The following is a 10,311-nucleotide window of genomic DNA, read 5'->3' as shown; positions in this document are numbered from 1 at the left end:
CAAAGTCCTACACAACTGTCACATGACCTGCCCACTCTTGTTCTCAATACCCCGTCCGGTGAAGGAAAGCATGTCGTATGCCTAGTTGTCCACTCCATCCCTCTGCGTGTCCACCTTCAGGATACAATGAACCTGAACACCCAGATCTCTCTGCTCATTAATTTTCCCCAGGGCTTTTCCATTTACCGGATAGTTCGCTCTTGAATTGGATCTTCCAACATGCATCGGCTCACATTTGCCTGGTTTGAAGTCCATTTACCATTTCTCTGTCCAACTCTCCAATCTATCTACATTCTGCTGTATTCTCTGACAGTCCCCTTCACCATCTGCTTCTCCACCAATCTTAGAGTCATATGAAGGAGGCTCCTCCGAGACATAAACTCTGACCACAGGGTTCACAAACCTGCACGTTCACCATTACACCAGGGCAACCAGAGCAGGATAACCCAGAGTGGGTTTATAATATCAGTTTGGATAGTATAGGGAGAACACTGGCAGCAGGCAAATTCCTCTCAGATACAGCGAATTCCTGCTGTAACCTAAACGCAGGGATATTCATTTATCTTGGTGACAGAGAGGAACAAATCCTTTCAGTGAGTTTGCCATCCATTTGAAGGAAAGGTTTGGAACGAACCCAACCGAATTTGAGTTGGGCGATACTGCTGGTTATCACCCGGCCAATTGCCCCTAACAGCAGTGTATTTTTGGGCGAATTATGGCATCTGGAAGATGGCTAATGCAGATGGGGCACCACTAGAGATGTGCACGAGAAGCTATACAAACAGAATCTGTACAACCGAGGGATTCTGACTCACACTTCCAGAGATGTTCAATCAAATAATGGCACAACAGTTAATTGCCAGACGTGCAAACACGCTTGCAATGGATAAGCGTGACTCTAGCCGAATGTCAGGGGAGGTAATTGTAGAAGGCCATGACACAAAATCTCAAATGCAGCGTCGTTTAGTTGAACAAGTTGAAGACGAAGCAGAAAAGATCATTACAAATCTGCACAGCGGGGAGTTTTACAACCCATGGTTTCAACAAATAATTCACACAGATACACACACACACACTCACACACACACACACACACACACACACACACACACACACACACACACACAGACACACAGACACACACAGACACAGACACACACACACGCGCGCACGCACACAGACACACACGCACAGACACACACAGACACACACATGCACGCACGCACACACAGACACACACGCACACAGATACACACGCACAGAGCACAACAGACACACACACACGCACATGCACGTGCACACACAAATAATCCTCCCACTGGTCCAGTTGGAAAACCACATGGTTCTCGGCGTCTGACAATGGAAAATAGTGAGTTAAAGAATAGGGTTCCATTACCAGAAACAGCAGTAGCAACTATTCCCCGAACAATGACGAAACAAGCTCCAGAAGCAAAATAGCTCACTGTTCTCGATATGGGTTATGGGCTTTGGTCTATTCCTTTCAATCAGCAAAGTCAATAGAAATTTGTTTTCACATTTCACCATCAGGAATCTACATCAACCTGCCTACCCAAGGGCCCTAAAACTCGCCACCTATCATCCAACAAAGATTTGCAAAAGGTACTTTTTCACAACGGGATTGTTTAATTCAGTCTGTGGATGACAGTGGAGAATAGCATGAGAAAGACAGAGTGTGGAATATCTGTTCAGGATGGCCAAGGTATACCTCTTGTTAACAGATAACAAGGTGTAGAGCTGGATGAACGCAACAGGACAAGCAGCATCAGAGGAGCAGGAAAGCTGACGTTTTGGGTATAGACCCTTCTCAGATTCTCCAGCATCTGCAGTTTCCACCACCTCTGAAACAACTCTTGGCTGTTAAATTTATTGGTGTGATTAGTCCCTAAGCAGCTGTGATGTATGCATCCAGTAAGTTCCCAACACCAGCAGGTATAAATTCTGACAGTGTGTATGTTTGAAATAGATTAACTAAATTCCTGACATTGTTGGAAAGGGGAAGTTATGTTTCAACAGATGGAATACATCTCCTGTCTGCATCCTTGTCAAAGTTCATTCTTCAAACTACCCAAGGAAGGGAGCATGAGATTAATTGCCCTAAATAAATATATTCTTCGCGTTTGGGAATACTTGAGCCGATGAATTGGGAAAACAGTGTGACTGAGAGGGAGCAATATGACAGCCCCCTAAACTGTTAGAGGACGGGGTATATTTTGGTTCATTTGTCACATGTAGACAAGTTGCAACTCTAGGGTACACCTTTTTCTTAAAAATGGACTGTATGTGGTGCTGATACGTGACTGTTATCAAGAACAAGATGCTCGCCATCGCCAGGGAGCAGATACAACAGCTAATCAAAATAAAGGGCTATGTTGGTGGCCTTATTTGGTTAAGGGTGTGAAGCACTGAGTACATAATTGTTTACCATGTGCTCAAAATAACCCTGATAGGTAGACAAGTGAAAGGGGTTTGAGGTGCAGGAGATGGGGTGATGGGCCATGGACGAATTTGTAGATAGATGGTCTTTGCCCACCTTGTCAGGGATGATACTGATATATCCTGGTAGCAATTGGCACTTTCAGTAACTGGGCTGAGGCATTCCCTAGCAAAAGCAATGCAGCTAAAGCGACAGTCAATATCCGAGTGAAACAAGTGTCTGTGAGATGGGGCCGCCCACATAGTATCGAGTCAGATCAAGGCACTCCTTTTACAGCTCGAGTAACGTAAGATGTTGTGGCCTTATTTAGGATCAGCCAAAGGTTATACGCTGCCCCCCAACGTCAATCAATTAGGATGGTAAAGAGGATGAATTGGACTTGACAAAGCATGATTCTGAAGGCCATGCAGTCGAACAATTCTTCAGGGAACACAGAGTTTGTTCTATTGACAATGTGAAAAACAGTCTTCAGGTAGACTTCACATTTTTCAAAAACAGGACGTCCATTGAGGGGAATTGAATCTGTTTTAAGGTTGAATTTTTCTGAACCTGAAATTGTTGCTCTTAATCATGAGAGAGCCGTCGGGAAATTTCTGGACAATACTCCATTAGCTCAGGTGTCAGCAGCTGTTAAAATATTACAAACAAGCAAACAGAGCAAGACTTATTTCGATGGTAAAGCAATTTTTTTAGAGTATGGAGAGGGACAACATATTATGCTTTGAGCTCATCATGTGTATTGTAACCACCGAGATATTCTGGACCTATTCTATTGCAGACAAAGTAAGTCCTTCAGTGTATAAGCTGTTGCAGGATTCTGGAAAAGGAGTGCAAGGTGATTCTTCGAGTCAAAGCGTCTGTTCATCAGAGATGATGTGAAGTGTGCAAGGGAGCACATTTGTGCTACAGTAAGGTGGAGCGGGGGTGTGTAGAGTATTGGAGGAGAAAAAAGTTGGTAGTTCAGATCAAGTGATCAGAATGTGAGAATGGCAGAACAATAGTGAGCCTAACTGCAGACTGAACAGTACAGACAGTCCCCTTTTGGCTGGTAAGGTAGTGAGAAAGGACATTGGGACGAGCATAGCTAAAAGCAAGAGAAGAAATGGGAGTTGGTTCACAATTTGATGGTATCGAACTCAATATTACGTCTAGCAGGCTGTAAAGTGCCCAGCTTGAAGATGAGACGTAGTTCCTCCAGTTTGCGCCCGGTTTCAAAGGAGAACTGCAGAATGCCGAAGATGGCCATGTGTGTATGCAAGTACGATGCTGTGTTAAAATGACCGGCCACAGGAATGTCAGGGTCATGAGTTGAATGGGCAGGTTTGCTCTTTCTGAGGTAACATGGGAAGGTGCTGTTGAAAGGGGTGGGCGGTTGTGGTCGATTATTGGACGGGTTTGCCCTGAAGGGAGCAATCCCCAAGAAATGCAGGCAGGCGACTGAGGAGAAGGCGCATGTGTTGGTGACATTCTGCTGGAGCTGCCTGGAATGGCGGAGAGTCGCCTTTTGAATGAGGAGGTTGGTGCACGATGAAAAGTGAGGACCATTCCCCTCCAGGGTGGTCTGAGACCTCTCGGCTACTTCCTCGGCAGTGGACTGAACTCTCCACATCCACAACTGCTCTCGTCTACTTCAATCAGATTGCTCTCTCCTTTCATTCATCTCACTTCTGCCAGGCCAAAGAAGTAGCTATGGGCATCCTTGTGACTCCCAGTTATATACCACCTTACGGAGTATGCAGAACCCTCCAGTATCCTCCAATAACTCTTTTCTCAATAAATCGAAAACTGATTCAGTGTCATTTCTTTGTCGTGCCGGGACCTTGAAAAGTTTGTTCATTTTTCCTCCAGTTTCCACTCCTCCATTACTTCCACATCGTCTATTTCCAACACTCTCTTCATTCTTTTATGCTTTATTCTTTATTCCAATACATTGTACCTTAACTTTCTGTGTCCTCTGTGTCTCCATCTCGGGGGCATGCACTGTCCACTGGTGACCACTCGAAAGCCATATCTACCTTCATGACTCCTTGTCACATCCCATTCTCCAAGTTCCTTCACCCATTCCACATCTGTTCAGATGATGCCGCCTTCCGAAACAACGGCTTTCGCCTTTCATACCCAGGGTGTCCCGCTCACTGTGGATGACAGGCCCTCAGCCGCATCCGACCAATCGCGGGACGTTAGATACCTTCAAGGAAGAGATCAACAAATTCTTGATCTCACAAGGAATCAAGGGCTACGGGGAGAGTGCATGGAAGTGGAGTTGACGTTCCCATCACCCATGATTTAAATGGTGGTGTGGACTTGATGGGACGAATGGCCTTACTTCCACTCCTATGTCTGACGGTCTTATCACCCGTGTTTGCCATCTTGCCCCTTCCAATCAACAGCGTGATCGGGCTCCCCCAACACCACCTCCTCATCGCCCTCAATTTTCACCCCACAAGCCTCCAGAAATTGCCGCTCAGCAATTTGAATTTACTTGCAGATCCTGACAAACGGAATTCTCCACATCCTGCTTCCACAACTCACATTTCCAAAATGCGGGGGGTGTTGAATGCAAACAGGCCTCACTGACTGACCGTTTTATTTTCAATTCATTCACGGGATGAGGGCATCACTGGCCAGGAAGCATTTATGGCCCATCCCTAACTGCCCAGAGGGCCGATACGAATCAAACACATTGCTGTGTGCCTGGAGTCACATGTCGACCAGACCAGGTAAGGCTGGCAGTTTCCTTCCTTAAAGGAGATTAGTGAGCCCGTTTGTTTTATTCCCAACACTCAACTAATGATTCATGGTCATCAGTAGCGACTTAATTCCAGACTTTTATTGAATCCAAATTCCACCATCTGATGTGACAGAATTTTAACCTGGATCCCCAGAATAATATCTGGGTCTCCGGGTTAACAGTCCAGTGATAACACCACTTAGCTATTGTGACCGCAAACTGGCTTAGGGTTAGGATAACATCAGGTTTGATCATTCCTCATCTTTGTGATTGGAAATTGTTCCCTGGCCTCATCCGTCCATCTCCCTTCAACTCTTCCATCCTGTCTTCAGTCAGCTGTTTCTTCGTCCTTCATTCTACTTACTTTAAAACTCTCTTTCTTTACCTGCTGACAGTGACTCCAAGCTTAGATGGGTCTGAGCCCTTTTCATTGACAAGCCATGAATTAATGAACATGGGTCATACAAACAATATTGAACTAACAGGGATCGATGCCCTCTATATTTAACATATCATTGTATGGGATTCACAGACACAAAAATGAAGCCAAAAAATATATGGGTGGATTGACAAAAATGCATTCAGTGTTTATGATACAGGTCTGTTAAATAATCTAAGATATTTACTTCAGTGAATCAGTACCTTTGATTTATTTCATTCCAACCATAAATACGTGCTATCAACATATCGAAATTTGCACAGCTAGTTTGGAGTTGATGTTCACATTTACAGCCTGAATTTCTCACCTCATATCAGGGAGTGACATTGGTTGTGTGTCAGTCATGACATCCTGGGCCTGAGACATCACCTCATCCTGCTGTCCCAAAAATGAATGGGGAACAGACTCGAAAGGAGAAAACAGGACCGAAAATTATCATGCCAGGATTGCAGTCCAATTCGACACATAGAACATAGGAACAGGGACAGCGAATTCAGCCCCTCGAGGTACATACATGCCTTTGCTTCATTTCGCTCAAAATCTCTTTGCTCAACAAAAGTTTATTTGTCTCAGATTTGAAACTATCAAATGACCCAGCATTGGCTGCCTTTTTTATTGAATGGATTTCCAAACATCTCCCAATTTTTATGTGTAAAAATACTTCCAAATAGTCTGGCCCAATTTCTCACACTATGCCTCCTGGGTCTAGAATTCCCAAACAATGGAACCAGCTTATCTTCAGGTACACTGTTTCCTTCTCCTCTCTTCATGTCTTGGAGGTTTCTGCACTGAGGAATGTATCCAGCAATTAGGCGTAGAATCGCTACACTGGTGAAAGAAACCATTTGACCAATCGACTAACCACCCAAACAGGATTCTCACCAGACCCTGTACCCCCAAACCCATCCCTATGAATACACATTCAGTGTGGCCTATCCACTTAGGCTGAACATCCCTGGACACTACGGGGTAATTTAGAACGACCAATCCACCCTAACCTTCACATCTTTGGACTGTGGAGGAAACCAGAGCACCAGGAGGAGAACCGTGCAGACACCAGGAGAATGTGCAAACTCCACACAGAAGGGTGGGATTGAACACTTTTCACACCAACCACATCTCCTTGCCCTCGTACGTCCGAACTGCCACCTCTACGATTCTGCACATTCTGATCGAAGATCATTTCTTGAAATTGTACTTGTTCCAGATCAGAGTGAAACTACCCTAACACATTGTCCTTCTTTTTGAAAACACTCATGCCCCACCGTAATTCGATCGGTCTGCAGTACACAAAGTCACTGAGGAGGAAGGGAACAAATGCTGATACCCACATGGTCATCATCAAATGTTGAGTGCAAAATGCACAGGTTCAATTTCAGTCCTGAGTGAAAAATTCTCAGTTTCGAAAGGAGCTGCCTTCCCCTAGCCCAACACCCTCCATCACCCCAGCTTGCATGAATACAAATTCTAGCTGCTTTCGGTTCTCAGAAAGGGTGTCAAAACTCAATGCATTCACTAGGTTTCTCTGTCCACAGACACTCTTCACCTGCTGAGATTCTCCAACACTCTCTTTGTTTTGCTTCAGAAGAACTCTCAGCTTAGGAGAACGTCACACACCAAACACATTCGGCAGGTACCGATTTCTGGTGACCGACCCTTTCCACAGGAAGAATCAGTTTCAGTCCCAATGTGAAGGGCAGACAGAAAACATTGCACATTGTTGAAATCTAGATTGACAGCAAGGCAGTGCTGGAGGAACTCAGCAGGTCTGGCAGCGTCTGTAGAGAGAGGGAAAAGTAGAGTTAGCATTTCGAGTTTCGTGTAAATCTTCAACAAAACGTGGAACATGGTCATTGTACACAAGAGCACGGGCATGAAATGGAGTTCTACGGACGGCACAAAACTTTACCGTGTTTGTCGAATGTGTTGACCATTGTCAAGAAATGTGTCCAAGGGAATTTCAACACCTTTTGCAGCTCTGCCCTGAATCTGGTTTGTGTCATTGCATAGATGCATGTGTTTGTACAAGAACTCAAATGAGTGAGCAGATACCCAGTCTCAGTGGCAATGTATGGGGGTGAGGTATAGTGTATTTGGTCAAGCACAGCCAGGGTATTGACCAAAGAACTCACTGCAGATGTCATATTCAGCAGCATAAAACTGCCTGACACCAGGGAGAGTAAAATAATTGATTTCCTTCGGCTTTTCATCTCTGGATCAGTCTGACATCTAGCCTGCTGAGCCCGGAGTCTCCTCCGGCTAATATTGCTGCCTACAATGTGTCTGGCAGTCAAACCGTTAAATAGTAATATCAGAATGAACGGAATCCATGTAACTAATACATTCTGCAGCCTGGAGTACATCGCACCGACAGGCGATGTCAGAAAGATCACACTGGGACGGAATCCCCACTGAATATTGTTAATTGTGCCTTGATGTTCATAAGCAAACCAAAAAGGGATGTTCTCTAAATATATCAGCCCCGAGACAATTATAATGACCCGGGAGGCAGTCCTCACTGTGCTGTACTTGGTTTTAAGTTTATGACAGCATATAGCTACATATCGGTCAAAGGTAAAGCAGACTGTGTACCACACCGACAGATACACATTAGTGCAGCTCATGTACAATATAAGTTTAATAACCACAGTGTAGGAGAGGAATGAATGTGGGAATCGTTTGTTCAAAACTTGAAGCACAATGACATTAACGAGCATGATCATCAGATCCGCTGTCACCATGGCCAGCATGTAGACTGAAATACATTTAGAAAGGCCACATTTTCCTCTTGAGAGAATCACAGTTGCCAGGAGGTTTGCTGGAAGAAAGGAAGGGAAAAAAAATAAGTTTGAGAACATAGGAAAATAAGTAATGGCCCAGTAGCGTAATCACAAACTAATAATACAGAAACCCAGATAATATTCTGGAGAATTTGATCAAACCTGAACTAGAAATTTGAATTTGAACTCAGCATGTTTGAATTCAATAAAAATCTGGAACTAAGAATCTAATGATGAAAATGGAATAATTGTCAATTCTCAGACGAAAACCTATCTGGTTCACTTTAAGGAAAGAAACTGCTGTCCTTAACTGGTATGACACCAGAGCACAACAATGTCGTTGACTCTCAACTGTCCTCTGGGCAATAAGACTTGGGATATAATTGCAGCTCATGACACACATATCCCACATGGAATAAAATATTAGTTCGCATGGCATATTGTGTGTCAATGTACAGATGTTACATTACGAACTGTGTGCATCGAATTGTGGGGTTTCATATTGTCATAAACAGAAAGGTTCAAGGTAATATTTTTCAAGAAGCTCATTGTGGATGAAAGTTTATTGACAGACTACAAAGACTCTCGCCAACTGTTATAGAAGCACCAGAGAGAGCATCCTATTGGGATGTATGACAGATTGGTTTGGTAACAGCTCTTCCCAAGTCAACAAGAAATTTCACAGGCATGATGATAGGCCAGTCAATCACACAGACATTCTATCCATTGACTCTATCTATACTCCCAACTGCTGCAGGAAGGCAACCAGCTTAATCAAGAACCCTTCCCATCACAGTTTCACAATCTTCCACCCTCTTCCATCAGGCAGACGATATTGAAGTCTGTATACACATAGAAATAGCTTCAAGACCATCTTCTTTCTGCTGTTATTAGAATTCTAAATTTAATTTTTGAACTCTCTGTCTGTGCACCTTCTCTGCAGCCGTAATATTGTGTCATTTGCTCTGTTCAATTACAGTATGCATTTCGTATTTTATGGTCTGCTTGTTCTCAATGCAAAACAAAACTTTTCACTCTACCTAGGTACATGCGATAACAACAAATCGAAACAAATCAAACCAATAAGGAGACACAACGCCACTTTCTGAAGGTCAATGAGAGATGAATAACAAAGGCTGTCTCACATCCCAAAAAATAAAAAAAAAGATCTGAAGGGATAAATACATTCATTCTGATAAGGTAATCTTGGTTGGGACTGTCATTTTTCTGCAATGAATTAATAAACAAGGTTCCACAGCAGAGTGCGCATCTCGTTTTGTGTATGAACATATGGAACAGGAACACAAGTAGTCCATTTGCCCCCTCGAAACTGCTGTGCCATTCAATACGACCTTGCTCTTCTTTTAGCTTTTTGAATTCCACTTTCCCATCTACCCAATATAACCCTCAAGTCCCCAGCCAAACCACAATCTGTCAACAACTGTTTGGGAAATATTGAAGGATTCGGCCTCCACCACCACGTGATGCTGTGAAATCTAAATTCATATCTTTCCCAGAGACAGAAAGGAGAAACAAATCTCTCGTTGCTTTCTCAAGGAGTGAGCCCCAAGCTTAAAGCACTTAAAACAGACATTAGGAAGCATTTCATTGCATAACAGGAGGGAGAGTTTTGGAAATCTCTTCAACAAGCTGCATTTCACACTCGATCAGATATTCAATTTGAACTGGAAATTAATAACGATTTTTGTTAAATTAAGGTATTGAGCGATACAGACCAAAGGCAAGTCGATAGAGTTAGGTCACAGCTCAAAGATTATTACACTGAAAGGTAGAACAAACTCAATGAACTGAGAGGAATCTTGCTCTTACAAAATGATACGCAATAGGCTTGAATGTAACTGTCAGGCCATGGGATCTATTAACTGAATAAAATGAAGAACAGCAG

Source organism: Stegostoma tigrinum, chromosome 46 (assembly GCF_030684315.1).
Source record: "Stegostoma tigrinum isolate sSteTig4 chromosome 46, sSteTig4.hap1, whole genome shotgun sequence".
In the NCBI taxonomy this organism is placed as follows: Eukaryota; Metazoa; Chordata; class Chondrichthyes; order Orectolobiformes; family Stegostomatidae; genus Stegostoma; species Stegostoma tigrinum.
Note: the sequence above shows the minus strand (reverse complement) of the source record.